The following is a 15,076-nucleotide window of genomic DNA, read 5'->3' as shown; positions in this document are numbered from 1 at the left end:
GATACGGCAGAAAGCTGAAACAGAGTCTAGAGAAATATGACATCTTTGCACAACTCAGGGTACTTACCTGAAATGAACCAGTAATCTATACTGGTTGTTTGCCACTGGCATCCACTGTGACTGGCCAGGGCCTGTGCCTTTGATCAATTTATTGTCTTTCTGTTCTAAGTTCAACCTTCTTTACGCAGCCTGGTGATATCAGAGCTGGAGCCTGTAAACATTTCCCCTTTGCCAGCTGACAGAATGTTGGGTTTCTTCAAGAAGGTGCTGGAGTGACACTGCAAGGGCATAGGCACAGAAAGAGAGTTCCCTTCTAGTTGCTATTCGTTAGAGTTCCCTCCCTTCTAGTTGCTACTCGTTCTAGTTCCTGCCATTGTTATTAGTCAATATGACTGCCCAACAAACAGTCCATGCGGACAAGTTTCAGCTGCACCCTAACAGCTTGCTCTCCCTACTGTGACTTTTAAGCAGCTTTGATCCACCCACAACCTCTGACAGTAGAGGACACTTCCAGAGACAGATCTAGCCTGTGCTCTCTGCTAAGTGCCTTTGCCACATCCAGCTGGTGTTCTTGAAGCAGCCACATCCTCTCTGAAGAGGTCTCCCAAGCCCTTAGTCCCTTCTTTGTCCAGGCTCTTTCAGCCTAAAGGTAGAAGCTTCTTTTCATCACACTGGCTACTGCTGAACCCCTTGTGGGCCTCTCTCCCTCCTTTCAGTAGTTAATCACCTTTTACTAGTCAACACTTCTTTATTGTGAAGTTTCCTTATTCACGTAATTGATGTAATTTCTTTCTCCTTACCAGAGGCATATCTGATATGTTTCTCCACTAAATTGCATCTATTACCAATGATGAGTTACTGTGCGGTGTACATGAAATTGCTTTATCAGCACATAAGGATTCTTTAAAGTAGTCCTTCTCCTGCCACTGAAAAAGAATCATTGCCAGTTCAATTTCCTAGATTCTGGAAGGAATAAATAGATGGGTAGAAGAGGCCGGATATAAGAAGTGGAAAGAAAGCGCAGAAGACTTAGCACAACTTAGCACAAGAAAGTAAGGTGGTTGGGGTGCCTGGGTGGCTCAGTCAGTTAAGCGGCCGACTTCAGCTCAGGTCATGATCTCACGGTCCGTGAGTTCGAGCCCCGCGTCGGGCTCCGTGCTGACAGCTCAGAGCCTGGAGCCTGTTTCAGATTCTGTGTCTCCCTCTCTCTGACCCTCCCCCGTTCATGCTCTGTCTGTCTCAAAAATAAATAAACGTTAAAAAAAAATTTAAAAAAACAAAGAAAGTAAGGTGATCTTCATACTCAACAGCTAGGGGAGAGGGAGAAAGGTGGTGGGGAGGAAGAAAAAATATCATGGACTGAATACTGGAGGGAATTTGGATTTGAGAAATTTGCTGAGGCTTAGGCGTCCGATTTCTGTTGCTATTCTTTGAAGGATTTGAGTGAAGACTGAAATTCAGTTTTTATTACTCTTGCTTACAGTAGTCTGCGTCCTGATTTGTGGCTCCGTGCACAGACTCAGCCACATGGGCACCTTGCTCTTATTGGATTATAGCTGATTTCTATTTTATGTTAGGCATACTTCCAGTTCATTCGCACTTTTGTTTCTGATATCCAAATGCTAATCTTGTTGCTGAGACACTGTAAAAAACTATCTGGGTTCAGATTCTGTGTCTCCCTCTCTCTCTGCCCCTCCCCTGTTCATGCTCTGTCTCTGTCTCAAAAATAAATAAACATTTTTAAAAAATTAAAAAAAAACTATCTGGGGGATTTGGGGCAATGTTGGAAAATTCTTGAGTGTCTGTTTTCAACTATCTAAAAGCAGCATTCACTTCCTCCAATTCCCCTCTTATTTGGCTGTGGAAAATCCTTTCCTTCTGATTAAATTGATATTTTAAAAAAGACAGACTGGGAATGGTATAAAGAGTACCAATTTTAACCCGTGTGTGTGTGTGTGTGTGTGTGTGTGTGTGTGTACATATATTTTCAAAACAAAATATTACAAAGATAAGTCAGAAATGAACAGAAATAATTTATAAGGGGGAAGGAAGCTGGGAAGAAAGGACAAAGATTGTGGTGAGCATTTTAAAACTAAAACAAAATGTAAAAGAAAAGCAGCAGCTAGAGTCAGACAGACAAGTTCAAATTCCAATTCTGCAGCTAACTACCAATTGACCTTGGAAAAGTTAATCTCTGTCAGCTTCGGTCCCATTAATAACATGCCAAGGCGGGTTGGGAATATAGAGTGGATAACACCTATTGGAACAGCCCAGTGCCTGGTGAATAATAAATACCTGGTACATGTTAGCTATGGTTAGTATTGTTTCCGCTCAGCATGCAGGAACCACGGCTATGTGAGCCTTGTAAGATTTTTAAGCTTTTGGAACTGACTCTGTGGGTTTTTGTTGTTGTTGTTGCCTGTTTGTCCTGAATTCTTAGGAAGAAAATCCTTAAGAGAATCAGGGCTTGAATTTGTCTTTGAAGGCAGCTGGAATGAGATGTTGTTCTTCTGTAGCCATTTTGGGCTGGGGTGGAGGAATGATAAGAACTCCAGAGAACAGAGCAAGTGGGAAATGGAAACAGAGTAAGTTCCTGGGGCTTGTTGCAAAAGAAGGAAAGAGGAGCCTAGGGCGTGAGCCTAGAAAATGAAAGCCTAATGGAAGAGTAGAGGGCATTTCCCCAAATCCAGCATGGATTTTTTTTTCCTTCTTCCTCTTTTAGGAACAGCATGGAAAAGCAGGGACATAGTGTGGCAATGCAACTTTCTCAGTGTGGCTTACAAAACGTGGGACTGTCTTCCTTGTTCCAATCAGGAAACGGTTCTCAACTTCCTTTCTCCCTCAGTCAATACTTCATTGTTTATGGAGCTAAGGGAGTCCTTGGTGCAGATTGTATAACCCAGACCAGACCTTTAGCATCTAATGCCTCTTTAAGAAGGAGCCAAAGTTTCTTTTCTTCCTGACATTTATTTCAAAGCTCAGTTGAACCCAAAAGCTTCCATGCGTTCTGTCCCTTGGCTACATGTGTGACCCTGGGTGAATTTTTGAGCCTCAGACTTGAACATGGATTTGTTCCTAATGGAGAGCAGCAGTGACAGGACTATTAGGCCAAACTCTCTCCCAGCATCATGTAAGTGGTTTTGGCAAGGATAACAGACGGTTTTGCAAATGTGTTCCTGCAGCATGTGTTCCACTGTGAACATTTTTATCTGCCATCATGCTCTCACATCTGCCTTTATAAGAGTCACAATTGAGCTGAGTCCTAGCCCTCTAAAACTCTTTGGCTTCTGCTGTTACAGGTGAGGAATAGTGCCTGTGTCAGCCAGGTATCTGTAGTTGAATGCTGGCCAATGGTGGAAAATGAACTCATGGAAGCCTGCTCACAGAATCTGTAAGAAGTTTGGACAAGCAGGCCTGGAAACCAAGGAAGCTGGGCAGCAGATACAATGTGGCCAGGATGCCACCATCATCGCCAACCATGGTCACTATCCTTGGATAGGAATCTTAATGCAAGACCACCTCAGCTGCCATCATGGATCCAACACCACCGTTTCTGTGACTTCACATAGTTCAAAGTCCTGGGTGGTGGGGTCCTAGAACCTGTGTGGTTCCTTTGGCGGTCGAGAACAAGGACAGGATTTCTGTTTTTTCACATCTGTACCACACACACATTGGCTAGCAACTGGGAGTTCTAGCATAGTTACAGTATGTTTGTAACTTCTGGTTGACTCTGGAGATGCTGGTGCAAGGGACACTAGCTCTGACTTACAGCGGGTGGGGGGGTCCTCAAAATTAAGAAGGGGGATTTAGATGCTGGGCAGGAAAGGAAAGAAGGAAGGAAGAAGGAAAGAAAAAAGAAAGGAAGGAAAGAAAGAAAGAAAGAAGGAAGGAAAGAAAGAAAAGAGAAAGAAAGAAAGAAAGAAAGAAAGAAAGAAAGAAAGAAAGAAAGAAAGGAAAAAGAAAGGGAGAGAGAGGAAGATAGGGGGAGAGAGAGAGAGAGAGAGAGAGAGAGAGAGAGAGAGAGAGAGAATGGCCACCAATGTGCCAGAAATATGGAGAGTGTTGTAAAATGAGCTTTTCAACCAGGCCCTTTGCTCTGCCCTGTTCCAGCTCCCCTTCTGTTGGGGTCAGGCCTGCCCAAGTCCTGTCATGCTCCAGTACCTGAACAGGTGCATGTGCTCCCTTCTGGGGACTGGAGTCCTGCCATCTGTTGCTCAACTCTGACTTCTTGCTGTTTTAACATTGGGCCTCCATCCCCAGGGCCTTCTCTGGCTGTGGTTCTTGGAGTCAAGTTTCCTTTCATGAAGCTGCAAGCTGCCAGTTAACCAATCGTAGATCTTGGGACTTGGCTAGAAATAACCTGTTTTTTTCCTTAGTGGCTCTTCCCCTCTCAGGGTCTTCTCTATAATCCCTGGATGTGGAAAGAGTGCTAAGTCAAAGCCGAGAGACCCAGATTTGTTCACTGTGGACTCAGACAAGTAATCTAACTCTATGAGCCTCAGTTTCCTTATCTGGAAAATCATGGGGGTGGTGATGGTAAAGATTCCTGGAGCTGCTGAATCATTATGATTATGGTTCTAAATCGAGTATCTTTTTTGTTGTTGTTGATTTTGCTTCATGGGTTTCTGACTTCCCTGGTTCTCTCACCCCTAGTTCTGGTTGGCATCATTTTTATTCCTTTTGTTCATTTTTAACCCACCAGTTATGGAGCACAATAAAAAATGGGAATTTTCCATTCTTTACTCCACCCAGAGTCCTCCCACTCAGTATCATGCATACATTGCCCCAAATCACTCAGCCTGAGGATTCTGACTTTTCTGGGGTCACGAGAGAACAGTACAGGGACTGAGTTCTCAGCATTTGACCCTTACCCTGCAGGGTGGAGTCTAATATACTTTTCATTTTCTCAGTAACCCACATGATCCGAGTCACATTAGGTTCTTTTTTGACAACATGGGCTACAAGTTTAGAATCATCTCTTTGCTCCTTGATTTTACCCAAGAAGGAGGGGAAAAAGTCATACAAATCATGGTTTGTTTATTTTGTATACCAGAGGATCCTCATGCAGGTTTTTCTACTCTGCCTTGCATATGTTTTGTTTTCAGAGTTTCACTAAAAAGAATGGTAGTCATAAAAACAACTATCATTTACTGACAACTTGCTATGTGCCAGGCCCTGCGCTAGGAGCTGGATCTATGTTATCTCATGTAACTCGTTCAGTAAGTATAGGAGGTAGGTGCCAATACCCTCTTTCCATGGATGAGGAAACTGGGGCTTAGAGAAACCAAATGACATTTTTCTCAAGAGCCCTATTTAAAAGCAGCCTGCATAGAGTCAACAAGCAGGCCCTCTGGTGGGGCTGGTTCATTCTCCCCAAAGTCCCCTCAGCTTCCCAATATCCAGGGGTAAAGAAATCTCTGCTGCTTTTCTGATGTGCTTCTTGCCAGAAGCCTTTGAGTCCCCTAAAGTGTACAGAGTTTCATTCCCCTGGCTGGGAAGGATTTACACACTGTAGAACCAAAGACTTCCTGGTCCCATAATGTACTAGCTCTCATAGAGGCCACCATGATGGATGTGGCCCCTTTGGCCATGCACATACACTACACTCGAGAAAAGAAGTCTCTGATATCAACTCCGGGTCTTCTTGGGATTTAGACGGGCATACAATCTAGAAGAGATTTGCACAGGTCATTTAGTTCACCTCTTCATCTTTGGCAAAATTACCCTTCCTTACTCCAAGTCCCAAGTACGGTTACATGCTCAGCCTCTCTCAGACTGCTCAAAACAGTTTCCATTTTGATTGAACTCAAATTTTCCTTGTTCTATCTTATCAAAACAGGGGGAAATTAATTATTATCTTCAAAATATTAATTTCCTTCTTTTCCCTTCCTTAAAAAAAAACATTAAGCAAGTGCTTTGGGGGAAGCTACCTTTGCCCACCAAGGACTACACACCTTGTTGTAATGAGAGTCATAATTGGGGGAATTAATGTGCTTTTCTTTTTTGCTTTCTTGCTACTGGCTAGAGGAATCTGTTTATCTAGAGAAGGGATTAGAATGGTTCCTAAAGGAATTCAAAGTGAAAGAGTGGTAGTATTCAGTTTCTGACATTCAAAATAAGATTTCACAGAAAGACAGTAACTTGAAAGTTAGGTTTGGAATGAGAGAAAGGATTTTTCTAAATAACTTCAGCTCCCAGTTGGTCAGGATCACAGAGTTTCTCTCATAGGATAGAGAAGATAATGCTGTTAACAGTTTGGGTTTAACCAGCAGTCTGTAGGTTATGTTTAGGTTCAAGTCAGGAAGCTATAAGCAGAGAAAGTAAATGAGTCGGATGTGTCTTCTTGTCCCAGAGCATTGTGGGAAGAGGATGCCATGACCAGAAGCCTAGTTAAGCAGAGAAATGGCGAGATACATCCTCTGATGTCCTTTTAAAAGGTATGTTCGACAAACTGAGAGGCACCTAGAAGACAGGTTTCTTCTCCACTCCCTGTTTGTTTACTACTGTGGAAGGAGATCTCTAGTAGCAGGATGTGGTCTGGGATAAGGGCCAAGGGTAGAAGCGGGCAGTCCAAGGTGGTACAAAAGGCAGGCTGCATATTGAGCAGGTAGAGACAGAGCGCCTACTGCTTACTCTACAGTCCCAAACCTTTCTCCATTCCCATTGGTAAACCTGCAAGCCAGCCTTGATGCCCACTGTACCAGAATGGCAGAGGAAGGCTGGGGCTGAGCTCTAAAGGGTCCAGAGCTTCAGGAGCTGAGGTGAGGTGAGGAACTGGGGACAAGGGACCACCGACCAGGAGGTATGCTACTTGTAGACATTAATAGGGCACCAGCCGAACCTCCAGAGACAAGCACACACCTAAGGGCCTCCATAAAGCCAAGGTGCCTTCTTTCCCCTGCCCCCCAACAATGCCATGGGCCAAAGGCTCAGAAACCCTCTCAGGGAGAATGGGGGAGGGGCCAGCAGAAATCAGAGACCCTCAGCAAGGCCCAAAAGAGACCAGTTAAAAGATTGATTTGAACTAAGTTTTAAGCTGGATTGGGCATTCAATTATATTTCTCCTCTTTACCTAGCAAATAACAACAAATAGGATGACAACAAAAAGAAAACATTTTCCCTGCACATCCGTATTTAAGCCTGCCACCCTACATTTCAATAAAAGAAAATCAGCCTTTTCTATTTCAGGCCCAGTGATTTGAGGGTTTCTTCACTTTCCTTCTAATTTCACATTCTTGGTTCTAGTTGCTAACCTTTGGACACTTCCTGAACTTTTATATTCCTCTGAAATTCTAGAGTATGTTCTCCTTCTCTTCCTTTTCATCAACATCAGCAACAACACCAAAAACGGAAGCTCTTATGAGCTGAAATGTGTCCCCCCCCATTCATATGTTGAAGCCTTAGCCCCCAGTACCTCAGAAGAAGACTATATGTGGAGATAAGTCTTATAAAGAGGTGATTAAGTTAAAATGGGGGTCCTGTTCTGAGGACTTGGAGAATATATTGACATCATTTAGCATAAAAGTGTGGCCATGGTGTGACGGATCAGTGAGCAGACTGGTATAAATGAGAATACACAATCTCTGAGAGGACTTAACAGCTCTCACCCTTCTGGGTCCAGGTAGGAGACAGAGTGCCAGACACACACACAGATGGCAGCTGGGTGCTCCTGGCCCACTCAAGTCACTCTTCTGTGACAGATGCTTCTTTGATCCTGACGGGGAGGCATGGAATTAGTGGCACAGAATTCAACACAGTGTAAAAAACCAAAGTATGATCTTGAAAGTTTATCACAGTACAAGATGTGTAGGGAAAAACTTCAGGAAGTTTGCCATTTAGCAGAGACCTTCCAGCTGGGAGGGTGACAGGAATCCTGGGACTTGTCATCCAAAGGCCTGGGGTCTTGTGAATGTTGTTAATGAGCAATGCTTTCTACCAGCTGGAAAACAGCTCTCCTTAATGCACATCCGGAAATCACTAATGGAAATTGGGGGGGGAGGAGGGGAGCAAAATAAGTGAAATAAATGAGGCTCTGGGAAAATGCAGATTGTAGAAAATGTGCCCTGCATATAATCATATGTTTTGTTTTGTTTTGTTTTTCTTGTCTTTTCTTTTTTATGGAGATGGGGTTGACCCAAGATATGCTGAGAATAAGTAAGCCCGAAGTCTTTAGCATCCTGCCCTAGGGGCCCAGGTCTGAGGAAAAGACGCCTGTTCCTCGGCTCTGTATCCAAGAACATCAATCTTTATTCCATTATGTGCCTGAATTAAGGACATTAGGACAACTCAAAATACTAGGCAAGACTAAGAGAATTGATAGGGTTCCACTGTCTTTCAACGTACCCCTTCATCCCTCCAACCTAGAGACACAGCTTTGACTTCACCCACCCCTCTCTGTCTCTGTCTCTCTTTATTATACTTATTCACAGGGCCCCATTCAGAAAAGGAAAGCTTTGCCTCATTCAACCAGAGCCCAGAGGGGGAATTTTCTTCTGAAATTGTAGAGGTGTCTCATCCCCACTCTGTCACCACCTATTTGGGGAGTAGAATCCTGGCACCTAAGCAAATGTTGACATATCTGTCATGACCTCGGCCAGAGAGCACATCTATTCCCCCCTCCTGGCAGCATTTAAGGGTGATTGTTTTAATACATCCAGGTCCCACTGCCTAGCACCGTATCCCCTTTTCTAATCCTGTGGTTGGAGAAACACCCCACTTTGCTCTTGTGCCAGAGCCTTAAAACTCCATTCAGAGGGAGGGGTGAACAAGCCTTCTCTGCTGTCTTAGTTCTTTGCTATCTGAGCACTGCAATAGCAAAAAGCCAATGGTCTAATCTCTTGCTGTAGATAGAGCCAGATTCCACAATACACGAAGAAACTAAGACCCAAAAAGATGAAATAGTTTGCCCAAGATCACACAGGCAGTAGTAATAATACCAGCTGCTCCCATTTATTGAATGCACATTACATCGCCTACCATTGGGCAAAGCATTTTACTCCAGTTATGTCTCCCACAACAACCTTGCAAGGTAGGTACTATTATCTCTAAGTTACAGAAAGGATAAGGAAGCCTAGAGAAGGCAGGTGACTTATTCAGGGTCCTCCAGCTGAGCACAAAGCCAGGGTTCCCTGTACACTCTTGGCCACCATTCTCTGCATGAAGACCCTGCTGTTGGTGGCTGTCAGCATGCTGGATGTTCCATACCTAAACAATGACTGACAGGTGGCAACTGCTATTTTGTAAGTGGCCAGTAATGAAGGGGAAAAGCACCTGGCCTCCCCAGGGCGAAAGGATTATACGTCTCAGGTCATCTTTCCACCAGCCTCTCTAAAGAGGCTGTGAAATGTTGACAAACGAGTTGAAGTTGGATCAAGCGCCAGCCACTGTGCATTTACTTCCTGATTAACTGTATCCCTGGCACTTGCAGTTGAGAACACAAAAAGCAAAGAGGATGTGAGCTTTCTCACAGGGGGGTGTGAAGGCAGAGGTTACGTGCAGCTCTGGGAGGTGGGGGAGAACAGGTTTTGTGTCTCTTCTTGCCCCTTCCCTTCTCACCACTGCTTGGTATCTTTTCTTTTCTTCATATCCTTCATTTGCCCCCTGCAAAGCCTTCCTCTATGCCAGAAACTTTGCCCCATTCCTCCCTCCCTCCGTTCCATAAAGACATAAAGACATACCTGCCTGCATGACATTTCCCTGGGGCCCTGCTCTCTGCCCTCTAGGCTGGCTGATAAGCTGATCCCTATGATGTGTGCAGGGCCAACCCTTGTTCCCTTTAGGTGACACGTTTGAAAGGTAAAGGGTAGAACTGGTGAGTTTCTGAGCAGTCTTGTCAGAAATCTATTTGAGGAGCACGAAGGCCTTACAGGGAGTCACATAATCATAATCAGATTCTCCAATTTCTAGGGTTGCCATGAGCCTGACACTCTGCTTCCCCTCCTCCCAAACTCCCAGAGACAAGATTTCCAAGGCTCTGGCCATGCCAAGTGTATAATAAGTGAAACGTATTTGCATCTGTGTCCTCATGCAAATGCTATACCTAATGTGGGTCTTGGTAACTCCCAATTGTACCCTGGGGGACTCTCAGGTGTCTGAGTACAAAGAAAAGTTGAAGGTATGCTTAAAGCTATGGCAAAATAATATTAAACTAGCATTTTTGAACACCTCTTATGGATCAGACTCTATGTATTTACCTCTAATCTTTATCACAAACCTGAGAGATTAACATTATCATCTCATCTTATTGATGAAGAAGCTGAGATTCAGTGACTTGCCCAAATTCTCACAAGTAAGTCTGAGAGAGGTCCATCTGACCTCATTGCCTATGCTCTTTCGTTTATGTGGAGACATGTGTCCCTTAGGTCAAAGCATGCCTCCAGCCCAGGCTGGAGCTGGCCTGTGCTCGCTCATGAGAGCTGATTGTTTAATTTTCAGGAATTTTGTGAACAAATTGTTAAATAGGGCCATTATTAAAAATCAAATTATATAAACTTATAACAAAATAAATTATATTTAAAGAGGTAATAAATACTCAACACTCGCATAAGGTTATTTGTATCTATTTATCTGTGTGGTGGAAATGCTAAAGGTTGCTAGATAATTGCACCTTCCTCCCAATTCTGCATCTAGTGATAGCATCCCCCCCCCAAAAAAAAACAGGGAAAAACCTTCAGGACCTTGGATTTGGCAATGGATTCGTAAGTATGACATGAAAGGCACAAGGAGCAAAAGAAAAAAAAATAGATAAATTAGACTTCATCAAAATTAAAAACTTTTTCATCAAAGGACACTACCAAGGAAGTGAAAGGATGACCCACAGAATAGGAGATAATATTTGCAAATCATGTATTTGAAATGGGTTTGGGGGCCACCTGGGTAGCTCAGTCGGTTGAGTGGCTGACCTCAGCTCAGGTCATGATCTCGCTGTTCATGAGTTCGAGCCCTGCATTGGGCTCTGTGCTGACAGCTCAGAGCCTGAAACCTGCTTCAGATTCTGTGTCTCCCTCTCTCTCTGCCCCTCCCCCACTTGCACTCTCTGTCTCTCTCTCAAAAATAAATAAACATTAAAAAAATAAATAAAAAAAAGAAATGGGTTTGGTATTCAGAATATATAAAGAACTTTTACAACTCAGCAACAAAAAGACAACCCAATTAAAATTGAGCAAATAACTTGAATACATATTTCTCCAAAGAAGATGTAGAGGTGGCCAATAAACATATAAAAACATTCTCAGCACCATTAATCATTAGGAAAATGCAACTCAAAACCACAATGAGATACTACTTCACACGCATTAGGATGGCTATAATAAAAAAAGAAAAGGGGCACCTGGGTGGCTCAGTTAAGCTTCTGACTTCGGCTCAGGTTACGACCTCACAGTTTGTGAGTTTGAGCCACGCGTCAGGCTCTGTGCTGACAGCTCAGAGCCTGGAGCCTGCTTCAGATTCTGTGTCTCCCTCTCTCTCTGACCCTCCCCCACTCACACTCTGTCTCTGTCTGTCTCTCTTTTAAGAATAAATAAACATTAAAAAAATTTTAAAAAAAGAAAAGGAAGGAAGGAAAGAAGGGAGATAGAGATAGAAAGAGAAAGAAAGAAAGAAAGAAAAGAGAGAGAAAAAGAAAGGAAAAGTATTGGTAAGGATATGGAGAAATTGTTAACTCTCATATATTGCTGTTGGGAATGTAAAATGGTGCCTTTATTGTACAAAAAAGTTTGGTGGGTCCTCAAACATAGAATTAATATATGACCCAGCAATTGTACTCCTAGTTAATGTCATTCCCCAAGAGGAATGAAGACAAGTGTTCAAACAAAAGCTGTACATGAATATTCAAAGCAGCATTATTCATAATAGCCCAAAACTAGAAACAAATGTCCATCAATAATTGAATGGACAAACAAAATGTGGCATCTCCATACAGGGGAATATTATTGAAGCATAAAAAGAAGTGAAGTACTGATACAGGCAACAAGATAGACGAACCTTCAAGATATCCTAAGTGAAGGAAGCCAGTCATACATAAATGGCCACGTACGATATGATTCCATTTATATGAAATGTCCAGAATAGACAAGTTCGTAGAGACAGCAGGCAGGTAGAGGTTGCAGGGGGGCTGGAGTGACTGCTTAATGGGGATGGGTTTTTTGGGGGGGTTGGGTAGTGATGAAAATGTTCTGGAACTATGTGGTGGTGATAGTTACACAACATTGTGAATATAATAAATGCAGCTGAATTATATGCTTTAAAATAATTAAAATGGTGAGTATTATAGTAGTTTTATCCTCAATTAAAAAAAAATAGGGGCACCTGGGTAGCTCGGTTGCTTAAGCGTCCAACTCTGGATTTTGGCTCAGGTCATGATCTCATGGTTTGTGAATTCGAGCCCCACATCTGGCTCAGCACTGACAATATGGAGCCTGCCTGGGATCCTCTCTCTCCCCTTTCTACCTGCCCCTCTCCCGCTCATGTGCGTGCACTCTCTCTCTCAGAAGTAAATAAACTTAAAATAGAGGTGTATCATGTTTACTACTGATGGAGGAGACTAGAGGATGCTCAAGGACTTGGCTTGGCATAAGCCAGATCTGTTAAATAAACTCCTGAATTAGGCAGACTTATCCTACCCAGTCACAGGCAGCCCCGGGTCTGGGAGGATTTAGGAGAGGAGGAACGGAGAGGAACTCATCTACTGTTAGGTTCCCTCCCAAGAGGAGGAGGGAACTGCTTAGCCCAGAATGCAGGATTTTCCCCAAATTGATCAATCACATGTGAAGCTATCATTCCGGGAGTAAAAAGAAAAGTGGGGCAAAGAGTTATGTTCATTGAACTCTCTACACATAAAGAGAAACATCAGGAGAAGGGATGACATTTTCCTCAGTTAAAATATGCACTCAGATGTAGAAAAATAGTTTTCTCAGTTCAATACAATAGTTTGCACCTTTGTTTTCCTGAGTAGACACAATAACTGCAACGTCTGGTCTTGCAGTAAAGGTACCTCAGGCTCTTTTGGTTTACAATAATCTATTTTAGATTAAAAAGTCTTTTTCAGTCAATTTTCAATTATTTAAAGTTCACCTCCCTTCCAGAGTTCTTTTGCTCCTCTAGTTTCTCCTTCAAAATGGCGCTTGCTATTTGCTAGGAGCTCATGTAACATCATGGCAGGAGGTGAGAAGCTCTGGATCTTCAGGCTGGTCTGTGGGTGTTTGCTGGTTTCTGATGCAGTGAGCTGTTAAATCTGATCTCTGAGGGTTTAGTCCTGGTACTAACCAATGAAGTCTGTGGCCGGTGAAGCTGTGCTTGACTTTCTTGGCCACGCATAGGAGTAAAGCTTTATCTGGCTCCCCACAGCATTCCGTGATGCTGGAGCTGCAAACCCTTGGAGTCTCAGTCACATCCTCTGCCATCCCTTTGCCTTGGGTGTCCATGGCAACCTTTGCTATGGTCACCCTGGTATGTTCCCTTCCCCACTGGGCAAGTGGGGCATGGTAGGGGAGGGGAGTTGGAGACAGGTGGGAGCATGTGGGAAAAAATCATAATAAGATTGTGAAGAACCTAGAACCTGTAGCACTATCTTGGAAATATCTCTTCAGTCACCTGCCTCCAAAACATTATTCTGCTTCTTAGGCCGTGTTGAATTTGACAGAGAAGTAGAGTACTGGCTGCAATATTCTTTGACTTTCTTTGAACATGTCTGGGTCCCTATTGTATTTGGGTTATCTCATCCTGCTTCTCTGCACCAAGATATTTTAAAAATCCAGGCTCTTCCTTTTAACAAGTTTTTTTTTTTCTTTTTTTTTTTTTTCTGGTTTGGAGCTTTTGCCACTGATTCCTATCCTTCTCTTACATTTTGCCCCTTCACCCTCCCTTCCTGTTGGGTGGGTATAACAGAATCCACAGATCACAGTGGATGCTGGTCAGAGTGGATATTGACTGTGCTGTCAGGTGAACAATCCTGACAGTGATCAATGGTCTGACTTGACAGAACTGGCCCTTGAAAAGGGAGTTGTCACAATTCAGAAATTCTGTTTCTCTTTTGATAATACCTGACTCTCAAAACTAGTCTTACAATGGACTGAAAAGAAACTGGCATCTCACTCTTTGAATCATTGAATCCCCTTGATCCCATGTATGAGGAGTCCCAGAGCACTATGATTTAAATCAAGTAAAAAATGCATTCATTGAAATTTTCCAGAAATAATATTTTGTTATAAAGAGTCATCTTTTTAAAACCCATGGTTTTAACCCAACTTTATATAGCCAATTACCTTCTGGACCTTGCCTTGAGGTGTCTCAAGCTCAACACATCCCCAGAATGAGCTTGTCATGTGCTTGGCCAAATTTGCTACTTCCTCTATACCCTTCAATTAAATAAATTGAAATCCAGTGGTCTGGTTAAGAATGTGGATTCTGTACTCAGATCGTCTGTTGTGTCTAAATTCTGATTCTGTCACTTACTAGCTATGTGACGGTGGACAACTTAACCCCTCTGTGACTCAGGTTCCCTGTTTCTAAAATGGAGGTAAGAATAATATCTCATGTAAAAACAGAAGGACCAATTGAATTTCTATTTAAAGAGCATTTAGAGCTCCAAATCCCCTCCTTGCCTCAGCTGGGTAGATGGCTGCTATGTCTACTGTCACCTCAGCAGAAGTCTGGGGTTTTATTCTCTGGAGAGGTCTCAGAACAGCAGAATACCAGGCACATATCCTAACCCTAACCCTAACAACAACAACAACAACAACAACAAGAATAATATGTCATGGAGTTGTTAAGAGGATAGAATTGGTCAATTTATGTTAAGTGCTTAACACAGTGCTCTATGATGTTAGCTATATAAAACTGTGCCACTACCCAATTACCCAGGCCATATACTTGGGAGTTATTTTTCATTTCCCATTGCCCCATTACTAGTCACCAGACTAGTTGACTTTAACATAACACCTCTTGAGTCCATTCTGTCAGTAACCCATTTGCTAGTGCCTTAATCCAGCCTACTCTCATCTCTAAACTGTTTCCTGCAACAGCCTCCTGATCTCCTTCCTTTTGTTCTTCCCTTCCAGTCTATTCTACATGATGTGAC

Source organism: Acinonyx jubatus, chromosome B1, assembly GCF_027475565.1.
Source record: "Acinonyx jubatus isolate Ajub_Pintada_27869175 chromosome B1, VMU_Ajub_asm_v1.0, whole genome shotgun sequence".
NCBI classification, from domain to species: domain Eukaryota; kingdom Metazoa; phylum Chordata; class Mammalia; order Carnivora; family Felidae; genus Acinonyx; species Acinonyx jubatus.
Note: the sequence above shows the minus strand (reverse complement) of the source record.